We start from the raw sequence: 24,790 nt of genomic DNA on the forward strand, positions 1-24,790 counted from the left end.
CACCCGGCCTCTCACAGTGGTAGATCCCCTAACAAAAATAACCTTTGGTGAGCTGTGGATGCTGCCATTGCCTAAAGACTCCTGCTTCCTGTAGGAGGTCACAACAGGGTGGCTTGAGGAGTCCGTGTGCCACATGCCCATATTATTTTCTGAGTATGTGAAGCAAGGGCAGGTTAAAGTTATTGACTCATATTTAAAGCAGATCTATTTAGAAGAAAAGGTGGAGCAGGACTAAAGCCAAGTTGTGATCTGATAGATATTTTTAATTGATTTACTTATTTCTGTTTTCCTTATGTATTTTTCTATAAAACCATCCTAAAACTTAAATGCTTAAACCACAGTGTTTTTTTCATGTTTCTGTAGCTGGGCTGGGCATTTCCTGTGGGGGCATCACCTGTCCTCTCTCCTACTCAGCAGGGAGGTCCTCAGGACTGGATGTTCAGGTCGGCCTCACCCACCTGCAGCTGGTGCTTCTTTCTGCCTTGGGTTGAGGGCTGGAAGGACACCAGTTATTAAATGCATATTATATGTCATATAAAATGCTACAAGGAAAACGCTTACTTACCAATATGACTCGAGTCCTCTTCTATCAGCTGGACAAATGTCCCTCTAATGGAGACTTTTCCTTGGTTCCTTAATATTGTTTCAGAGTTTTCTTCTTTGAGGCCCACATTGGGTGCCAGATGTTGCTTCCTATGAAACAGAGCTCGAAGGACACTAAGGAATGATGAGAAAGAAAGGCACACAGGATCAGCGGGTCTAAGATCAGCCATAACAAACAACAGACAACTTTATTCTTAACCAGATCCAGCCTATATACTACAGGGTGATGAAAGGCATACATGCACTTCTTGAGGAATCAGAGTGCTTAATTTTCAGTGCTCTCTTCCTTCATACTTAACCATTTGGGGTAAACATTCTCTTTCTCACAGATTGCTCTACATAACAATCTCCACAGTTTACTGCTGTCACCACCCTGACACCAGCTGCTCCCAACAAATTCTGTGGGTCTCCTTTTAACCCTTGGCTCCTACACTGCTAAGGTTCAGGACCTTAGAAAGTGGATCTAAAATCGGGGCAGAAAATTTAAAACCTCGTAGAATTGGGACCCAAAAACCTGGACCAGCTGGATCCTGACATTAGCCGATCCCCTATTTACCTTATTAATTCTAATCACTGCAGGTCCCTGTGTAATCAGAGCCCTCATCATATTCATTGAAAATACTGTAATCTGGTGAGCCACAGCATGAATCCTCCTAATGAAAATGTATAAACCATTAAATTTAAAGTGTTGCTATAACCCCTCCCTATTCAGTTGGGGTAAGCATCAAAGGGGGGAAATGTAGCAAACAGGCCTCCCCCTTTCTCTTTCTTATTCAGCTGCCTCCTCTGTAGAAAACCCCAGACCTCCTCTCCTGACCTCTGGGAATGGATGGAAAGGCAGGCAACAAAGATAAGACACATTCCTGGAATAGGGTCCCCTCCCCTTACAGCTCATCTGCTTCTGTAACCTACTTCACACCTTAAACTGACCAATTGCCTTTCCTTTACTGTTGCTATTTGCTGAATTAGGCTTGCCCTATATCTAGCATGTAACAGTGTCTATAAAAGCCAATGTTGCCTTTTGTTCGGGGCTCAGACTTTTGAGGTGACTCAGCTGAGCCCCGTATGCATGAGCTAATAAATCACTTGCTTCCCAAAACTGTGGACCCTTAGTCTCAGCCTGTTCTAATTTCACAGAATGTTCCTGGAGGCCTGCAGCCTCGTTCCTGGTTTTCATGCTACAATCTGACACTCACCTTTTCAGTAAATAAATTAATAGGTAATTTTTCACCTGTACCAAAAAATATTAGGTAAAATATTTTTAACACAAAAAGAAGATATTTGATTATATTAAATAACGAACTGCTGAAACAACAAGATAAAGCAAAACTATTCAATCAGGATTGGGAAGAAATTTTGCTTTGGTGATCTTTCAAGATCCTTTATAAACAAATTCAACTAATATCAGTCTCCATGATAATGTAACTCTAGTTTACATGAGTACATTCAATGGAAATGGATTTTTCTAAGACAATTCAATTATTTCCTTTGCATATTAAATGAGATATTCAAGATATCAGAATTGCATGACCAACATAATATAAACATTGGGCATAGAATCTTTTTTATCTTCTGTTACATTTGTCCATAAAATAGAATTTATTTGCCTACATTGGATTATTCAATACAAGTGTGAGTTCATGACTGTAACAATGTATGAAAATTGATATTTTTTTCTTCTACTGAGTGTTAGGGACACTAATACACCATAAAACTCGGGCCTGGTTTACAGATGTTTCAGCACGATATGCAGGTACCACCTGAAAGTGGACAGCTGCAACATTACAACCCCTTTCTGGGGTGTCCTTGAAGGACAGTGGTGAAGGGAAATCCTCCCAGTGGGCAGAACTTCGAGCAGTGCACCTGGCTGTTCATTTTGCTTGGAAGGAAAACTGGCCAGAGGTGTATTTGTATACTGACTCATGGGCTGTTGCTAATGGTTTGGCTGGATGGTCAGGGACATGGAAAGACCATAATTGGAAAATTGGTGACAAAGAGGTCTGGGGAAGAAGTATGTGGATAGACCTTTCTGAGTGGGCTAAAAATATGAAGATATTTGTGTCCCATGTGAATGCACATCAGAGGGTGACTTCAGCAGAGGAAGATTTTAATAATCAAGTGGATAAGATGACCTGTTCTGTGGATACCAGTCAGCCTCTTTCCCCAGCAACTCCTGTCATTGCCCAATGGGCTCATGAGCAAAGTGGTCATGGTGGCAGGGATGGAGGTTATGCATGGGCTCAGCAACATGGACTTCCACTCGCCAAGGCTGACCTGGCTACAGCCACTGCTGAGTGCTCAATCTGCCAGCAGCAGAGACCCACACTCAGCACCCGATATGGCACCATTCCCCGAGGTGACCAGCCAGCTACATGGTGGCAGGTTGATTACATTGGACCACTCCTTTCATGGAAGGGGCAGCGATTTGTTCTAACTGGAATAGACACATACTCTGGATATGGGTTTGCTTTCCCTGCACACAATGCTTCTGCCAAAACTACCATCCATGGGTTTATAGAATGCCTTATCCATCATCATGGTATTCTGCATAGCATTGCTTCGGATCAAGGAACACACTTCACAGCAAATGAAATGTGGGAATGGGTGCATGCTCATGGAATTCTCTGGCCTTACCATGTTCCCCAACATCCAGAAGCAGCTGGATTGATAGAATGGTGGAATGGCCTTTTGAAAACTCAATTACAGTGCCAACTAGGTGGCAAAAACTTGAAAGGCTGGGGTAATGTTCTCCAGGAAGCTGTGTATGCTCTGAATCAGCGTCCGCTGTATGGTGCTGTTTCTCCCATAGCCAGGATCCATGGGTCCAGGAATCAAGGGGTGGAAATGGGTGTAGTACCACTCACTATTACCCCTAGTGATCCACTAGGAAAATTTTTGCTTCCTGTCCCTGCTACCCTGAGTTCTGCTGGTCTACAGGTTTTAGTTCCAAAACGGGGTGTGCTTCCTCCAAGAGAAACAACAATGATACCACTGAACTGGAAGTTAAGACTGCCACCTGGTCACTTTGGGCTACTTATGCATCTGGATCAACAAGCCAAGAAGAGGATTACATTATTGTCTGGGATAATTGACCCTGACTATCAGAAAGAAGTAGGACTGTAACTACATAATGGAGGTAAAGAAGAGTTTTCTTGGAATATAGGAGATCCCCTAGGGCATCTATTAGTACTACCATGCCCTGTGATTAAAATCAATGGAAAACTGCAACAATGCAATCCAGGCAGGACTACTAATGGCTCTGAAACTTCAGGAATGAAGGTTTGGGTCATCCCACCAGGCAAAGAACCACGGTCAGCTGAAGTGCTTGCTGAGGGTAAAGGGAACATGGAATGGGTAGTGGAAGAAGGTAGTGATAAATATGAACTTTGACCACATGATCAGTTACAGAAATGAGGACTGTAATGCTGTTTTGTTCATGTTATACTATTTAAGTTGTAAGATCTCAAGTTTAAGAATGAATGTTGCCCAAGGATTTGCACCCTATTCTGGAGAGATTTAATGTGTTTCCAGTTATATGCAGGACAGTTGAGTACTGTCAGGTAAAAGAAAAAAATGTGTACTTATTTCTTTTCATTTGGAAATTAAGTATGGTTTTAAAAATGTATACTTTAATTTAGTTTTTAATATATTTCAAAAACATACTTCTGGATCATGTGATTTCCAGTTAAAACCTAAAGATAACATGATCAAATTGTTTTTTATTAGTATATATTTAATGGATACATGAACTATTAAATTTACTTTACTAAAGATAAAAGTATTATATCAGGGTTTGTTTTCTTTCTACTAGTTTGTCTTTATGCCTTATGTGATAAGGGACAGTTCTAAAATGGTTTGTCACCTTTATCAGGGTCCCTACAAATACATTCTATGCACAAGAATAGATGCTGTCACCTGGCAGGATAAAACAATATCCACCAATAGAGAAGGTACTGCCATACATTCCATCCCCTTCTGTCCCAAACTTATGTAACTATTCACTAAAGATAGTGTGATTTAAGTAGACATGTTTTATGATATGTGGCTCACACCCTGGTGGCATATCTGGCATGGAGGGAACAGATCCCTCCACTACAGCACACACACACGAGAGAGGGGTGCTGCACTTAAAACACCTCCCTGCATATGACATGGATTGAGAACTGCTGGCTATGGGTGATAGACACCCATTTGTGAAGCTGACTTTACTCTGTCTCTTCTCTAAGAGAGCAAAATGTTCCACCCAGTGCTATGTCAGGTGTGCTTCTGATGGTAACCCCAATACCTGAAAACCAGGGTGTGGGGGTTGGTTCTCCTAGGATTGAATTCATAGTGACAGTCACTTTTATGCTCTTGCCACCCTTTGCAAGGTGAAACTCCACCCCTGGAGGAAGTAATCGGTGCCTCACTTTACAAATTATAATCTCCTAAAAGCAAATTGATGAAAAAAAAATTTGAAAGTTTTCTTATATTTCTTTCTTGATTGTGAAACTATCTGTCTCTTTTCTTTGCATAACATAAACCACTGACTTCTTTTAGAGGTCTTTCTCTTTGGTTGTTAGTTCTTTTCAAAGCTATCCTAAATTATTCCAGAATTATTTTCTATATTTCTACTCTTAGGTTGCCTATTAAATAAAAAGCCATTCTAAGTTATACCAGAATTATTTTCTGTATTTCTACTCTTAGGTGGCCTATTAAATAATACTTTGCCACCAAATCATGTATAATAGACACACAAACCAGGATTCTCCACTACTCATTATTTGTGATCAGGGTCCACAGTTAAGGGACCACTTTCTTTGCATAGGTTTATAGTAAATCACAGAATGGGAATTTCAGTAGCTGTGCTTGATTTCCAGCTATCTGCCAAAATGATTTCAACAGAAGTAAAACGTGACTAAGATTTTCAAAAAGACAAATAAATTTTACTAAATTTGGAAGGGACTTTTATGTTCAATCTATAGTTAACTTCTCAAATTACAAATTTCCAGAATAGCTTCAAGTTGATTTATTCTTTTGGTTAGTTATGAGTTCATTCATTCACATGTGAGCATTTAATAGAAATAAGAGAAATTTGGGTAATGCCAGAATTAATCAGCTATTAAGCCTATCTCCAATACATTGTACTCTAATAGAAATCTAAGGCAAGTTCTTAAAGACACATGATATTAGGATAGTACAGTGAGCACACATAGTTAGGTAGAGATGCAGTTCTGTTGGAAGTTTAGACTGGGGCTAATTACTGCGTGCCAGTGGGATTCAAAAATGCTTGGTAAGTACTCAAAAGCTAGATTGAGTAGTATCATTAATGGCAAGCTCAGAAACTGTTTAATTAATTGTCTGGCTTCAGTGAAAAGAAATTAAAATGTGTTAAGGAGGTTGGATTTTATCCTGTTCAAAACAATATATGCGTTATATTATAAAAACGACATGATCTAAATTTTTATTCCCTGGGATGGTGACATTGTTTCTATAATTGCTTTAGCTGGTGTCCCAGGGTTTGTAAATTTTTACTTTATTCTCTAGGGGATCCAAATAAATGACATCTGCACACATGATCTCCACACTTATTACTCTGGAACACAGAAGAAGGGTGTCATATTCTATCAAAATTTTATGGGTAATATGTTAGTTCTGTCTACTCAAGTAGTCTTTTATTCCTGGGCTTATTAGAAGTTCATGTGAACTCTACAGGACAACTGGAGTGGAAATTCAATTTAAAACCAGAGACCTTGATATAAGATAATGATTCCAAGCTCTGCCCTCATTTCCTCTTCTTCCTGGTGTTCTGTCTAGACATGCTTCCTATTTACTCACTTTGTCACAACACCCCAGCATTCCTGGTTAGCATATTTTCTTTGAACAGGTTAGGCATTTTTCACAGAGCAAGGCTACTCAGAATAACTACTGAAAATGGAATCTGTAAAATGAAAATTCTTTGAAACCAAATCTTTTTACCCAGTGCTTAGAATATTTTTTTCAATCTCTATTATAAAGAATGCTAGAATTTTTACAATTATTTAGAAAGTGGTATCACCTCATCACAAAGTATACTTGATTTCATGCCCAAGAGTTCAGCTCTTTCTTTAAATAAGTTGATCAAAGTTGTTATCTTAGAACTATTATTGTGAAACACATATGCCTATATGTTACCTCAAGTAGAAATACCAATAAGAAAAATCAAAGTAGCATATCTACTGTGAGATATGTTGAGGAGTCATATTTTATCCCCTTTATAACTACTGATGTGCTTTTTCTTAAGTGGAATTTGCATTAGCAAGTGAACCGTGAAAGCTAATCAGTTCAAAAAACCCCAGACCACTTCTTATTGCTGCTATGTTTTATAAGGCTCCCTTGAATTTAGGTAAAATACAGTATTATGTCTTGATAGAAACAGTCAGCTTGTGCTCTATACCATTTCATAACTTGACTAAACATAAAAATAAATGCATGAAATTTGGGGTGAAAATTGTGTCAAAATCAGTTAAGTTTTCGTTGATTGAATCATGACTAAAATTGGTAATTGGTGACATGATCATTTAAAACGGGATCTATTTACAAACTACTTAGATTTAGAAAGATAGCTAATAAGTCAATTTGATTGGATTGCCAAGAGATACTGCATATTCACAAATGTGCACAGATTTATGAAAGTTGAACTATGGAGAACTATGATGTTGATGACATAGGTTCTAACTCTGTGCTTTAAATCAACCTGATTAAAATTTACTCATTGATATTTACATTGCGGGTCTTTTATTTCCATCCTAAACACACTTATGAAAAGCACCTCCTATATGCACAAATTGCTCATATAACTCTCTTAGTTAGGGTTCTCTTATAAAAAAACAAAACAAAGCATGCACAGCATGACTTTTCAATGGAAGAAGAGAGACCAATAGTAACAGCATATTAAATGTTTAACACTAGTCAGCCTGTTCATAAGATAGTAATATAGTCTCTAAAACTTTGTGATTTCAGGTCTATTGGAATTCTGTTCTTTCAGTTCCTAAACATGAATACTTGGTAACATTGAAAACTTTAGATCAAGTTCTTTGCCCAGCTCTCTACCATTTAAAAATAATTCACAAACTGAGGGTAAAAATACCCCATATACCATTGTTTACATTTATAACCTTATGCTAGTAAATACGCAAATTTTTGTGGCTTTCTTCAAATTACTTCTTCCTAAACTGTCTTCTGTGTCAGTCTCCTACCTTAATCTATTGCCATGTTTGCCTTTTTGAAGGTTAGTCTCAAACAGTGTTTCTGAAAAGAAGAAATAGTCTATGGGTTTAAAAATAGAAGAGGTATTAGGAAGCATATAAATGAGAAAGGCATTGGAGTGGTAATCCTTCCAAAAAAGATGAATACTCAGGGACATTATCAAGTATAAATATGGTTTTAAAGTTAACTTATTCTGATTACAATAGTTTTCAAACTGAGGAATGAAGACATGGAAAACAATCTTCAACAATAATCCTAGTGCTTCTCAGGATTTAGATTAGTTTTTCAAAGACAATCGGTCTGGCAAAACCAGTGGGGTTTATTTTTAAAAATCCCTGCATATATTTCTACTGGGTAAAAGTTTAAGTCATCATTTAGAGATTTAAAACAATATGATTCTTCTTGATTTTATGATAAATACATGCTATCTTATATCCTGCTACCCCCAATCATGTCTGATTTCCTTTACACTGAAATCCATCATGGCAGGTAATAATTACCTTCCTTGAATTTCTTCAAAGCATTTTAGGGGACACTTAGGGTAGCCTAGGCTAGACTAGCCACCTTTGCAGCATCATACTTCCACTTCTTAGAACATATATGCATAAGCAGCACTTTCACCTTGTTTAATTTTTGTGCTCTTAAGCTATCAGACTTGATAATGGACTACCCATCAGGACTTAAGCATTTGATTATAATGTTCCCTCTATCTAAAATGCTTTCTCATTTCTCCATTCCAATAATAAATATACCTAGTTAATTTCACTCACCCTTCACACTTCAGGAAGGAAAGCCTAACCAGATCACTCTCTCCTCACTCCAGATTAGAATTCTTGTTCATGTTACTATGAAAATATGCTCCCTTCTTACATGACATTCATCATGGTTTTCAAGAATGAATTTATATGTGATGATCTGCTATGAAAAATCATGAGAATGGTAAATGTTTGTGCTCACCACTGTATCTCTATATCTGAGCACCTACGAAGGAATGGCTGATAAACTAATATTTGCTGAATGGATAAGATAAATGAGTAGAGCCCTAATGGACTGATACATATTGGTGAGGGTAAAGAGAGGCACAGAATGTGGTTTGAAAAGCACTCAAAGTCAGGTCTCACTATTTTTCCCATGGTTAATTCTTCTCCATTACCATTACATAAATGCATAAATCCCCCTAACACACCAACTAACCACAGCTTCTTCCATATTCTCTGCCAATCCTCCTGAAACACACATGCTCCTGAGAATCTTTCAAAGTTCATTTTTCTTTTTGTATTCCATCTCACTCTATACTCTTAGGAATGAAAAAAAAAGTCTTAAGGAGCACTAAGTTTGAAATTTGACTGGAGTGAGAGCTGATCCATTTTTGTCTCATACTGTCTGCTTCAATTCCCAAGGGTGGTGACTGGGTGTGCTCAAATTTCTTGCAATGATCCTGTCCTCCCATTGTCACTCATCCCAGCCATGTGTCTGGTTCATTTGGAGGTCTGAGAGATGAATGAATACCTCAGGGGACTGTATCAGTATTTAATGTCAGAGTGTTGAAGGGTAGGAGGAAGAAATAGTAATAAAAACCATCTGTGCTGAGAATTATAGAGTCTGAGGAGGGACTGGCAGATAGTCCTGCATCTATCACCACATGGAAACGCAATTAAAACACACACATTCTGAAAATGGGGTCTTGGAAGTATATGCCTCAATGAGAAAAGGCTGCAAGTGAAATACTCTGAACCCATTCACTAATAAGTACAATAGAATAAATGGAAATAAGAAGGCAGAAATAAAGACCTAATGAAATGTTCTTAAATATATTTTTCACCCCCCCCCATTTCAAGTAAACATAATCTACATTTTCACATCAACTAAAGGGAACCTTGAATAAAACAAGATTGGCAGAAATTGATGTTATATGACAAGCATAACTACTCTCCATCACATGTATCAAGGTAACATATAATTTGAACACTTATGGCAAAAGCATTTATATCTAGAAATAAAAAAGTTATAGTTTTTCATTTATGGGAAGGCACAAGTGAAAACTAAAACATGAATAATCAGAAGACAAAAATAAGCACACCTACAACATATGCTCCATGCATAGTTCAAGCATCCATAAAGAAAGCTTCCTTAGCATCTGATGAATTTTGCAGCATCAAGCTGACCCTTGCAGATGCCTCATCACTATGATCATCTTTACCTGTCTGTTTAACTCTTCTTTTTCTTTGCATACCTGAAAACAGTTTCAAGGCTGATCAGCTGACTGAATTACTAAAGATTATGTACCCATCTATGTCTGAGAGGAAAATGTGTCTGTCTCTCCTTTGGTGGGGCAGCACTCATAGTGACGAGCAATGATGAAGAGGAGTTCACACTATCTAGCCAGTCCTCCCAATCACCCTCATGCACAGCTCTTCTTTGTGAAGTTGCTTTGTCTTGCACCAGTTACTTCCAGATAACATTTTCAGGGTCTGGGTGAAAAAGGAATCTACTTCCTCTTCCAGGCCACCATGCATCTGGCCATATTTGCTCCTGTTGAGTTTAAATAACAGTGATGATTCCAAACTGGCTCTGAGACAGACAGATCATTTATATTTCCTTGCTTCAGATATAACCAGTTTTCCACAATGCTTTTGAAAAATTGATAATAATGGCAATCATGCTACTGTCAATTAATCAAAACAGAATTTTATTACTAACCAATTATCTTCTGCATATGTCATTTATTCTTATGTTTTCAAGGAGTCTAACACAGATGAACATTGATGGACTCTCTGCCAAGGCCAGGAAAAGACTTTTTTCCTGCCCTACTCATTCCTGAGAAAGTGCATCTTCCCTCATGTAATAATAACTGTAAAATTTAACAAGGTTCTGCTAAGACACTATATTCTTGATATTTCTAATTGGGTGTTGTTGTTCGTGGTTTTATTTCACACTATATGAAGTCAAGATGCCAAGTTGAGCATTGTTAATTTAGTCAACTGTGTTTTCAAATGCTGATTTCCTTGTTGCTAAATTTGTAACTCCAGTTTGCTGATAACAGTAACTCAGTGTTAAAGAAATTGCTTCTTGAGATGTCTATAAGCATGTTTGGCTGACTCAAACTTTAGAAAACTGAATATTCTTTTGTTTGTGTAGTTCCAACATATTGGGGAAGCAGAGTGAGGTATCTGAGATCATGTTCCAAGTTTTCCTTAAGTGGTAAATTTCCAGAATTTTACTCCAAATCAAAAGCTGTATACCACTGGATACTTATAAATGACTCATCTGTACAGTATTTTTATATCAAGGAATATTGGAAATATCACAAATATAAACAGAAAACATCTCAACTACACAATAATATCTCATTTATCTAGATGTGGCATAAAAGTGAATTCTTCACATAAGCAAAACTTGCTTTAAGATACCAATTAAATTAATAATTGCTTCAGGGAAACAGCCAAAATGTCCATCAACAGACGAGTGGCTAAACAAACTGTGGTATACACATACGATGGAATATTATGCAGCTTTAAGACAGGATAAACTTATGAAGCATGTAATAACATGGATGGACCTAGAGAACATTATGCTGAGTGAGACTAGCCAAAAACTAAAGGACAAATACTGTATGGTCCCACTGATGTGAACCGACATTCGAGAATAAACTTGGAATATGTCATTGGTAACAGAGACCAACAGGACTTAGAAACAGGGTAAGATAATGGGTAATTGGAGATGAAGGGATACAGACTGTGCAACAGGACTAGATACAAAAACTCAAGAATGGACAGCACAATAATACCTAATTGTAAAGTAATCATGTTAAAACACTGAATGAAGCTGCATCTGAGCTATAAAAATAATAATAATAATTGCTTCAGTTTCCTGGGCTGCTTAAACCAAATACCATAAAATCATTTGGCTTGAACAATGTAAATTTATTAGGTTATAGTTTTGAGGCTGAGAAATGCCCAAATCAAGGCATCATCAGGGCAATGCTACCTTCCTGAAGACTGACTGGCAGCAATCCTAGGCAAGATACATGGCAGCATCTGCTGGCCTTTTCCTTCTCCTTCTTTTATTGAAGAAAATCATTCTTTTATGATTTCAGCTTCCTGCTTCCATGGCATGTGCTCATGCTTGGGCACCCACTCACTCTCTCTCTCTCTCACTCTGTCTCTTTCTGTTTTCATTCTGCTTTTAAAGGGTGCTACTAATAGGATTAGGTCCTATTCTGATTGAACTAGGCCACACACTTAACATCATAGGATTCAATTTAAGAACATGTTTATTCTGGGGTATATACAGCTTCAAACCACCACTATAATTTATAATATATGAAAGCTTATATAATTCTCTAGCTCCTTATACAAATATACTCAACATGATGATCAACACAATGATTCTGGACTATCAGATAAATGTCAAATACTTTAGTAGAGATCAATATTCCAATGTCTCTTGAAATGTGAAGGTCTATTTGTTGTTATTCTTTAATGGTTCCTGCGTGGATGTACTTCTTCAGCTCCAAATAAAATATTTCATACTTTTAATTTCATCAACTTCTTTAAAAATGATATAATGTCTGCTAACTTTATTTTAGACTGAAAATAATTCCAGACAATAATTGTGGTTGTTGGATAAGGGTTGGGCATTTATTTGATTAAGAAATGTCATGCTCAAACTCTGGGATCTGTCCTGTGACTACTTGTTGAAGAGTGCTTTGAAAACTATTGCTTTTTTTATTTATTTGCTTTGTATATATGTTATACTATACGATAAAAAAGTTTAAAAAATCAAAAAAAAAAAAGAAATGTCATGCTTCTAAATGTGCAGATGCCTATGCAGCTGTAGGTATTGATGTAACCAATCCATGAGAATTTTTTCAAGAAGCTTAACTATAAAATGAGGCTTCATTACCCAATGAACAAGTTTATGCTAATAATCATTCAGGAGTTAGCAGAAAGTTCTCTTTGGAATGTGTAACATGTTCCCCTTCCACCCTATGCTGGTCATTTCTAGTAAATTCCTACTCATCTTTAAGATCTTAGTTAAAAGCCTTGGAAGAAATATAGTAAGGGAAAGATTTAGACCCTATAATCAAACAGGTCTGGGTTTGGTCACTGGCCAAAGCATTTATTACTAGAATGTTCACTTAAATTCTACTTGCATCTGTGTTAACATTCCCTATTCTCAAGCTGTAGTGATAATTAGATAATTCATGTGAAAAAAATCTAGTATTTATTAAGTACTTAATTAAGAGTCTTAGTTTGGGCAGGCCATAGTGGCTCAGCAGGCAGAGTTCTTGCTTGACATGCCAGAGACCCGGGTTCAATTTCTGGTGCCTGACCACACACACAAAACTAATTTCTTGAGTCCCAGCAAGATCAAAATCACCATCAAGGCTGAGGTTACTTGCAAAGTGCTGCTCAGAGCCAGGTAGGAACCAGAGGCTCTACCCTGACTCTACCCTGGATATGTGAGTTGCTATGCAACATGCACAATGTCCATAGTCCTTTGTTGAGAATTTAAGGGTCACATTCTTGTTCTGACCCCCAGGTATACCCTGGAAGCCACATGTTGAAGATGGCAGAGCCCCTTCAGCCAGGTTCCTTGCAAAATTTAATGGAGGAAAATTCCTGTTGCCTTCAATTAAGAATAGTTGTTCTAGTCTTTTTGAGAACAAGATATAATTTTCCATTTTATTAAGCCATGATTCTGGATTCAAGGGTCTTCTCCATTACAACAGCTTACATGACCTAACTAGTACTATGAGATTCACAGGATGTTATCTACTTAGAATGTTCATGGTTTCGATGTGTTTGAATCATGGGGGCAAACATACACTACTCACTCAAAAACAAAACAATTATTCCTACCATTACTCAATGTTTCATGCTTCTTTCCATATCCATTCCACTTTATGGTAGCATATCAAACTCTGTCCTTAGAGTTCTATTATGTCACTCATACAGAAACTGTTTTTAGATGAATAACATGACAAACAATAAAATTATTAAATTAAGAGAGTCTAATAGAGGAGGATTGTGGGAAGATGGCAGAATAGGGAGCTCCAGGACTCAGTCCTTCCACTAACACAGGCAGAAACTCTCTGTAACAACTATGTTGAAATTCCAGAGGGAAGAAGAATAATGTATAAACATTCAGGGAAGAGCAGGAGAAAGAAGGAAGAAGTTGATGTATTTACATAAAGAACTGAAAATTTCTCTGTGCTGTGGCCACCTGCACAGATTACCCACCCTTCTGGCAGAATGTCCTGAGGTTCAGTCCTTGGCCATCTTGCTGATGAGAGAAAGGAACATAAAAATCTTCTTCTGCAAGAACAGGAGTGAGCACTGGCGATCACTGATGTAAGAGTAGCTATTTTTTCAACCTCTATGAACAAAAGCAGCAGCATTTAATTTCAGCCCTCCCTGGACAGAGGCACAAAAATGGAGATACCTAGACACTGAACTTTCCCAGGCCTGAGGGAGACAGCTGAAGGGCTGCATTTGCTGGGCAGACTAGGAAAGCTCAGCTCTGGAGAGCCAGTGGAAAAGCTATTTATGGCCTTCCAATCCTCTTCCAGGGCACTTTGGAGCAGGTCTGCACTCTCTTATTGGGTCCCTGACCCTGTTTTGACTGGGAAAACTGTCTCTGGCATGCCCCTCTTCCCAGAATTTGTTCTTCAGGCAAAAGCATCTTAAGAAAATGAAAGGAATGTAAGAAACTATAGAGGCAGGTAGCCTCGGGCAAAGGCTTCATGGCTTCAACCACCCGAGAACCAGAACTGGAGGTCTGTTTCCTGGGAAAGAGAGGGAACTACCAGACTCCCAGAAATGGGGACTCCAATAACAACTCACAGGCAAAAGCATGGGACCAGACAGAAGCCAAGAAAGGCAGGGAGATCCTACACATTGCATTCGACTTCAGCAGACCTTCCTGATAGGAGCACTGAAGCTCAAGAAATTCTTTCTTATTGTCAGCTAGTTACAATATCAAGAAATAAACATGTCAGGGAATAACTCCCAGAGTTAACATTTTAAAATATTAAAAGGCACAGAGTGCAACAAAAGAATACAAGACAAAGAAAGAAACAGGAAATGATGGCCCATCCTAAGGAAGAAGGTCCAGAAAATACCAAAGAGGGAGACAAGAAGGTAATCATACCAAACTAAGCTTTTAAATATATGAGCTTAAAAATGTTGAACTAGATGAAGGAAAATACAGAGAATGAACCAAAGTATTTCAGGAAAGCAATGAATGAGCAATATGAAACTCTTATAGAAGAGAGGGAAGTTTTTCAAAAGTAACAAAATAGAACTACTGGAGTTGAAGACACAATAACTGAAATGAAAAATTTGCAGGAGGGTTACAAGAGCAGATTGCAGCTGGTAGTAAAAAAGATTCAGTAAACTTGAAGACAAGACATTTGAAATGAGTCAGACAGAGAAGTAGAAAGAAAAAAAAAAGAATTATGAAAAGTGAGAATAGCCTAAGACCCCTCTGGGATAACATCAAAGGCACCAATATATGCATTATGGGAGTTCCAGAAGAGATGACGAGAGAAGGGCAGAGGTAATATTAAAAAAAATAAGAAGAAAGAGAACTTTTCAAACTTAGCAAAAGACATAATTATGCATATCTAAGAATATTAGCCAAGATAAACATGAAGAAAAAAGTACCCCTTCATATACTGATCACACTATTGAATACAAAGGACAAGGAGAGAGTTCTGAAAACTGAAAGAAAAAAACAAGGTGAGATATACAAGGGAGTCCCAATTAGACTGAGTGCCAATTTATCATCGGAAACCATGGAGGCAAGAAGGCAGTGAAATGAAATATTTAAAGTTCTGAAAGAAAAAAAATGCTTTCTAAGAAATTTAAATCCACAAGACTTTCTTTCAAAAATGAGGGATAATTAAGAATTCTCAGATGAAAAAAAAAGAAAATGGAGTTCAACACCCCTAGATCTATCCTACAAGCAGTGCTAAGGGGAGTTCTTCAGACTGAAAGGAAAAGACACTAGAGGGAGGTTCAAAGCAATGTAAGGAAATAAAGACCTGTGGTAAAGGTAACCTGTAGGGTAATTTTAAATGCGTTTCATGGTAGTGAATGTTTCATATGTAATTACACTTCTTAATTCCTACAGGTGCTAAGGCAAATGTATATAAAGTAGTGATAAAACTATGGTTTGGGGCATAAAATATGCAAGGATATAGGGGTAAGTATAAAAAAGAAAAGTGGGAAAACAGATAGGTATAAGAAAAGTATACAGCATGTTGTTGAAGTTAGGTTTGTATCAAGCCAAACATGATTGCTAAATATTTAGGATGTTAAATTTTAGCTCCATGGAAACCACAAGAAAACAAATGAAAAATATATCCAGATAGGAATGAGAAGGCACTCATTATGGTACAGCATACACAAAAAATGAAATACAAAAGAGGCGTTAAAAGAAATGATGAACAATTATAATACTTATATAGGCTAAATAGCAAAATGACAGAATAAAGTCCTGTGTTATCAGTAGTAACTTTAACTGTAAATGGATTAAAATCTCTAGTCAAAAGGCAGAGGTTGAAAAAATGGATAAAACATATAATCCAGGAGAGTGAGGTAGAATTCTCAGCTGCCATGCAGGAGACCTGGGTTCGAGTCCCAGTCCATGCACTTCCAAAAAAAAAACAAGCAAACAGCAAACAAACAAAAAAACCCAACAACAAAAATTCAACAAATGGTGCTGCAATAACAGGATACTCAGATGGAAAAAGAATGAAATGTTACCCCCATCATACAGCATACAAAAACATATAACCCAACTACATTCTGCCTGCAAGAGACTCACCTTAAACTCAGAGTTATAAGTAGGTTGAAAATGAATGAATGTAAATATGTGTATAGGGGTGTGTGTGTGTGTGCGCGCATGTGTGTGCATGTGTGTGTATGCATGTGTGTACTATTACTACTAGACCATGCAAGCAGTAACCAAAAGAAGGCTGGGGTACCTATACTAATATCAGCTAAAGTAAACTTTAAATCAAAGACCATCATGAAAGACTAAGATGGCCATTATATACTGATCAAGAAGACAATTAAACAGGAAGATACAAGAATTATAAATATATATGCATGAAACATCAGGGGCCCAACATATATGAAGCAAATATTGGCAGATTTGAAGGGAGAAATACTATATTAATAGTAGGATACTTTAATACCACTCTAAGTAATGGAAAGATACAAGAACTGAATGATACACTTCTAAATCAACAAGACCTAATAGACATATATGGAAAACCTCACACAACAAAAACAGAAAACACATTCTTTCCAAGTCCATATGGATCATTCATCAGGAGAGACCATATCTAGGTCAAAAAAGAAGTCTTAATAAATTCAAACATATTGAAATAATACATATTTCAATATATATGATATAAATAATATATATTTCAATATATATGATACAAATAATATATATACTCTCTGACCACAACAGAATGAGGCTAGAAATATAAAACAGAAGAAACAGAAAATTGAAAAGCATGCAACCAAATCAGAAAAATTAGGAAATATCTTGAGGTCAATGAAAATGAAAAAAAATGTGCCATTTCTGAGAGGGAAATTAGTAGCTCTAAATGTTTACATTAAAAAAGAAGAGGGCAAGTCAGGGTGGATTAGCAGACAGAGTTCTCCCCTGCTATGCCAGAGACCCAGGTTCGATTCCCGGTACCTGGCCATGCCAAAAAAAAAAAAAAGAAGAAGAAGAAAAGTTTAAATCAGAGACCCAATGTCAAAACTGCAAAAACTAGAAAAAGAGAAAATTAGACCCAAACAAAGCAGAAGGAAGAAAATAACAAAGATTAGAACAGAAATAAATAAAATAGGAAAAACAGCAACAACACAGAGAATCAATAAAACCAGAAGTTGGTTTGTTGAAAGGATAATAAAACTGCAAACCTTCAGCTAGACTGTTGAAAAGAAAGAAGTGATTCAAATAGCTGAAATCAGAAATGAAATGCAAGACATTATTACTGACCCTACTGAAATAAAAAGGACTATAAATGGATGAACAATACTATGAACAGTATTATATCTTCTAGTTTGCTAGCTGCTGGAATGCAACACACCAGAGATGGATTGGCTTTTAATAAAAGGGGATTTATTTCATTAGTTCTTCAGAGGAAAGGCAGCTAACTTTCAACTGAGGTTCATTCTTATGCAAGAAGGCACAGGGTGATCTCTGCTGGCCTTCTCTCCAGGCCTCTGGGTTCCACCTCTTCCAAGGGTGATTTCTTTCTGCATCTCCAAAGGCCTGAGCTAAGCTGCAAATGCTGAGATGAGGTATGCTGAGCTGCTTGGGCTGTGCTACGTTGTGCTCTCTCATTTAAGCGCCAGTCAATTTAGTCAAACATCATTCATTGCAGCAGGCATGCCTCCTAGCTGACTGCAAACATAATGAGCAACCGATGAGGTTCATGTACCATTGGTTCATGCCCACAGCAACAGAACTAGGTAGTTTCACCTGGCCAAGCTGACAACTGAATCTAACTACCACAGTATCCTAGATGAAGTGTAACCTAGTCATCTAGATGAAATAGTTACCTAGATGAAATGGACTAATTCTTAGAAACACACAAACTACTTACATTGACTCAAGAAGAAACAAGATTTCAACAAGCAAATCACTAGTAAAGACATTGAACCAGTGGTCAAAACCTCCCACAAAGGAAAGCCCAGGACCGGATGGCTTCAAAGGGGAATTTTACCAAACATTCCAAGATGACCTAACTCCAATTCTGTTCAAACTCTTCAACAAAATTGAACAGGAGGGAACATTCCCTAATTCATTCTGTGAGGCCAACATCACACTCATACCAAAGCCAGATAAAGATACTAGAAGAAAAGAAAACCAGACCAATATCTCTCCTGAACATAGATACAAAAATCTTCAACAAAATGCTAGTAAAACGTATCCAACAGCATATTAAAATAATTGCATGCCACAATCATGCGAAGTATTTCTGGTGTGCAAGATTGGTTTAATATAAGGAAATAAATTAATGTAATAAACCACATTAACAAATGAATGGGGAAAAGAGCAATCATCATAATTGATGCAAAAAAGGCATTTGGCTGAATTCAGTACTTTTTCTTGAAAAAAAACTTAGAACACTAGGGACAGAATGAAATTTCCTTAACATTATAAAGACAATATATGAAACACCCACAACTAACATCCTTCTTGATGAAAGAATGAAAGCTATCCCTCTAAGTTTCAGGAACTTGACAAGGCTGCCCACCGTCACCACTGTTATTCAACATTGTACTAGACGTTCTTACCAAAACACTTAAGAAAGAGAAAGAAGTAAAAAGCACACAAATTGTAAAGGAAGAAGTAAAAAATCCCTTATTTGCATATGATATGATCCTATATACTGAAAATTGTGAAAAATCCACAACAAAATTCCTGGAACTAATACACAAATTCAGCAAACTGGCTGAATCAGTAGTATTTGTATATAAAAGCAATGAAAAATCAGAAGAATAAATCAAGAAAAAAAATTACCTTCCCAATAACAACAAAAAGAATCAAATATCTATGAATAAACCTAACCAAGGATGTAAATGAATTGTACCAACAGACTACAAAACATTTGCTAAGACAAATCAAAGAAAACCTAAATAAATGGAAGGATATTCTGTTCACGAATTAGAAGACTAAATATCATTAAGATGTCGACCCTATACAAAGCAGTTTATTGATTCAATATAATCCCAGTCAAAATTCCAACCACCTTCTTTACAAAAATAGAAACGCCAATCAACATATTTATATGGAATGGTAAGGAGCCCTCAATAGCTAAAGCCATCTTGAAAAAGAAGAAAGGGGTTGTAAGATTCATATTACAAAGCTATTTCAAAGCTTTGTAATAGCTACAGTCATCAAAACAGCATGGTGCTGGCACAAAGACAGACATATAGACGAAAGAAATTGAATTCAGAACTCAGAAATTAACGCTTATATTTATGGTGAATTGATTTTTGACAAGGGTGCAAGGACCACTCAATGTGGAAAAATGGTGTCTTCAAAAAATGGTACGGGGAAAAATGGATCTCCATTTGCAAATAAAAGAAGGAGTATCCCTACCTTATATCATATACTAAAATCAACTCAAAGTAGATCAAATATTTAAATACAAGAGCTAGAACTATCAAGCCCCTGGAAGAAAAACATGGGGATGCATCTTCAGGACCTTGTGTTAGGTATTGGTTTCTTACAGCAAAGCACAAACAACAAAAGAAGAAGTAGATAAATAGGACTTCATAAAAATTTAAAACTTCTGAACCTCAAAGGACTTCTATAGAAAAGTAAAATGACAACCTATGCAATGGGAGAAAATATTCACAAACCAGGTATCTGATAAAAGTTTTAGATCCAGAATATAAAAAGAAATTCTTCCTAAAAACAAACAACCAAATTTAAAAATGGGTAAAAGAATTCAATAGGCATCCCTTCAGAAAAGATGCACAAATGGGCAGAAAGCATGTGAAAATATGCTCAATATCATTAGTCATCAGGCAAATGCAAATCAAAACCACAATGAGATAACATTTCACACCTACTAGAATTACTGATATATTTTTTAAATAGCTAATGTTGGAGAAGATACAGAGAAATAGGGACATTCATTCATTGCTGGTGGCAATGTAAAATGTTGCAGACACTCGGAAAGACATCTTGGTGGTTCCTTAGAAACCCAAGTATAGAAATACCATGACCCAGCAATCCTGCTACCTGGAGTATACCCAAAGAAGTGAATTATTCACAACTGCCAAATTATGGAAGCAACCCAAGTATCCATCAGCTGAGGAATGGATAAATAAAATGTAGTATATACAGAAGATGTAATATTATCCAGCAGTAAGAAGAAAAGAAGTCCTGAAGCATTTGACAACATTCATGAACCTTGAAGATATCATGTTGAGTGAAATAAGCCATACATAAAAGGACAAATAATGTATGATCTCACTGATTTGAAGTAATTAGAGTAAGTAAAATCACAGCGTCAGAATCAAAAATATAGATTACCAGGGTTTGGGGTGGGGATGGGGAATAGTAAATTATGGCATAAATTATGAAGTATCCCTATTTGGAATGATGGAAATGCTTTGGTAATGGATGGTGATGATGATAGCACAATGTTCTGAAGGCAATTAACAGCACTAAAAAATATAAGTGAATATGATTAAAATGGGAAATGTTAGATTGTATATATGGTAACAGAATAAAAAATTTAAACAAAACTCATGGAACTTTACTATACAACCATGAACCCCAAGTTAAACCATGCACTTTAGTTAATAATACAATTATAAATACGTGCTATCATCAATTGTAATAAATGTTCCACATCAATGCAAGGAGTTGGTGGTGCATGGGAATCCTGTATTTTATGCATGATTGTTCTGTAAACCCACAACTTTTCTTATAAAGACAAAAAAGAGAGATTCTAAGACTATTTGGTTCTGTTTAAGATATGGGTCCATGTGTATGCTTCATATTTCATAATATAATCTGCTTAAAATGTGAGTCTCAGTGAATGATTCCACCATATTCTATTCTGACTACAAAAAGACTAGTGAGATAAGACTCCAACCCAAGACTGCAAGAACATTTGGACTGGTAATGCATTTGTTCAATTACCATTTTCAGTGTTCTCTGTCTATGAACACATTGAAGTCATTTAGGATATATTATTCTAGTAAATGAGCATACTGTTCATACAATCCCTGATCCTGTGTAGACTGTAAAATGCAATACCTTTATCTATTTCATGCTGGAATTAAAAATCCATATCACAAATTCTTAGAAATTAAACCAGTATCCCTTCCTGGAAAATGTTAAGAATGAGCATATTTATTATAAGAAAAGTATTGAAATATATTCAATTTTCTTCTGGGTAATGTATCTAAGATTAAGTTACTCGGCAAATACACCTACAATGTACACAGAAACTTAACACTTACACTAATAGAATCAGGTAAGACAATGGGTCCAGGATGCTGTAGAAGAATGAGGAAAGTATTAGCTGTGACTGAGCTAGGGGAGTTTAGGAGTCAGCACAGAGGTGGTGGGTAGGTTGGCCAATTTTGGTGTACAGAGAACAACATAACCATGATATCCTCACATCAGTGAAGAGGACAAACAACTCTATGTCAAACAGGATCCTGTCTATCTTAGACCCTCCCTGCCTCTCCTCATGAGTATCCATGGGTCTATCAATATGATTCCATTCAATCTCCAGAACTGGGCACAACTTAGGTTGTGCATTTCAAAAGCCTATTTTTCCTGAATATATTTCCTGTATTAGGAAATACAAATGGAGTGTTCTGTGAGTTTTGATACATAGAAATACGGGGGTAAAATTCACCTCTATTGCTTTTAGTTAATGAGCCAGGAACATGTATCCTCTGTACTACCACTGGCTGTTTTTCCACCACACGGGAAGCATCTGCTTAGACTGTGAGCTCCTGGTCTGGTATAATTACTTCCCCTGCTCTTGTTATGAGTCATTACCTACTGTTTATTGAGTTATCAAATTCCAGTTAGTCTTTTGGTTACTTGCAAAGGAAATAATAGTAAGATACTGAAAAGAGCATATAAATAACTAAGAATTTTTAAAAAGTATAACATTTGAGTAAATGTTAAAGAAATTTGGTTATTTTCTCTGAAAAAGAAGTAAGGGAGAGATAGTGACATTAAGTAAGGAAGACCTAAATAATAAACCCAGTAAATTTATGACAGCGTCTCTCAAACTGGAATAGAAATATATGTTACGGAGGGAGGAAGAGAAAAGGCAGAAGACTGTAAGAGAGTAAACAAATAAGTTTAAAGTTAAACTAGGCCACATTTCCAATTTTTGCATTTTATATGTTTTATGTATGTGACAAGTCACTATGACCCTTTTAAACTTAATTTTAATGATCAATTATATTTATTAATGTTTACCTTATACAGACATTCTGCTTCTCTGAAAATTAATCTTTCTGAAGATTTGTTCAGGAACAGTTGAAGAATGAATTAGAAGACAGAAGGAAAAAAAAAATCCATGAAACCTCACTACAAAAACTGTGAACCCAGAGTTAAATCATGGACTACAAATAACAGTACAACTATAAAAATGGTCTTTTGAAAGCATATATTTAAAAAGTTAGTAATAGAGTGGCATGTTGGAAAAATAATGCTCTTTCATCAATTTGGATAAATGTACTACACCAAAAAAGATGTGAGGTGTTAATAATAGTGCAGCTTACAGATATCCTGTATTTTAAATAATTGCTAAGTAAAATAACCCACAACTTCTTTAATTAAAAAAATAATTAAAGTAAAATAAAATAAATGAAAGAAAGAAAAGAGCTACAGGCAGCTGTGGCCTTAATCTACACAAATTATTCCCGCCTGTTATAGGCCTGTGCCAGTGGGAAAGGAAATTAAGTAAATCCAAAATAAATTTCTAAGAAACAATCTAATGTTTGGGCCAATCTGAATTTGACATATTCTACAGGTATCTGGGAGTCTAATACAAGAAATAATAGTGATAATGAATGTATCATGATATGTTTGCACCGGTGGTGTAAAATGAATTGCACATGTAGCTATAGCCCACACTGTGTTTCTGCAGGCTGGGAATCATCCTTCTATCTCAAGTGGATAGGTCATTCCTCTATTGTCAGGAATCTACTTTGCTCTAATAGTTTTTTTAGTATTAGAAAACAAAGCAACAAGATCTTCTCAACAGAAGTTATAGTTTGATTATTTTAGAATCAATACTCAAATTATTCTACTTTGGGTTAAGAAAAATATATATAAAAATGAAGGTGGGGAAGGAAAGAGAAATTGTGGTATGCGACAGGAATAATGGCATTAGGCAATCTAGATGGGAATTCAAATTGAGTAAACCTCATGGCAAGAAGGTAATATTATAAGAGATTTTTTCCTAATATGAGTCAGGCTCAGATGTGTTCAGTAGCATGAACTGTGAGGATTGCATTAAAAAGAAGCCAATATGGGATCAGATATCTGCCCCAAATATGGTTCCATTATGTTTTAGTCTGCCAAAGCTGCCAGAATGCAGCACACCAGAGATGAATTGGCTTTTAATAAAAGGGGATTTATTTAGATAACAACATATAATTCTTCAGAGGAAAGGCAGCTAACTTTCATCTGAGGTGCTCTCTAACACAGGAAGGCACAGGGATCTCTGCTGGCCTTCTCTCCAGGCTTCTGGGTTCCAGTAGCTTTCCCTGGGGTGATTCCTTTCTACATCACCAAAAGCCTGGGCTGAAATGCAAGTGCTGAGATGAGGTACGCTGAGCTGCTTGGGCTATGCTACATTGACCTCTCTCATTTAAGCACCCAGCCAGTTAAGTCAAACATCATTCATTGCAGCAGACACCCCCCTAGGCCACCAGAGATGTAATCAGCTACAGATGAGATTCACATGCCATTGGCTCAGTCTACAACAACAGAACTAGGCACATTCACCTGGCAAGTTGACACCTGAACCTAACTACCATACATTAAAACAAATTAAAATGGAAACAAAAGCAAAAACAGATTTTGCAGTGTACTTTGTATCCTCTGATTTGTGGTTCTCAATATTACATTCTTTGAAGCCAGAAATTGTGTTCCATTTAACTCTATTCAAAACAGTTAAAGACATTATCTATCATTTTGAATATATAGATACTGGCAGATATAGATAGATCAGATGGTTGGAGAGATAGAAGATAGATAGTAGATATGATAGATATGATAGATATAGATTAGATATATAGTTGGATGGATAGATGAATAGAAGATGGATGAGAGCTATAGATAGATAAGTAGATCAATCTTTGTATATGTTTATCTGAATGCAATTTTCAGGATGATGGTTCAGACTACTAAATTTTTAAAATCTGTT

The 24,790-nt window shown here is 36.5% G+C and overlaps 1 long non-coding RNA gene across 1 annotated transcript in view; it reads right to left on the bottom strand.

Annotated features, from left to right (window-relative positions):
• Positions 1–250: 250 nt before the first annotated feature.
• Positions 251–24,790, bottom strand: part of LOC143653476 (uncharacterized) — a 92,296-nt gene continuing 67,756 nt past the window's right edge. The window contains exons 2-3 of the long non-coding RNA XR_013161310.1: positions 566–717; positions 251–494 (exon numbers count right to left, since the gene is read on the bottom strand). This is a non-coding gene — a long non-coding RNA (uncharacterized LOC143653476). The remainder of the gene's footprint in view (positions 495–565; positions 718–24,790) is intronic.

Source organism: Tamandua tetradactyla, chromosome 13 (genome assembly GCF_023851605.1).
Source record: "Tamandua tetradactyla isolate mTamTet1 chromosome 13, mTamTet1.pri, whole genome shotgun sequence".
Taxonomy (NCBI): Eukaryota; Metazoa; Chordata; class Mammalia; order Pilosa; family Myrmecophagidae; genus Tamandua; species Tamandua tetradactyla.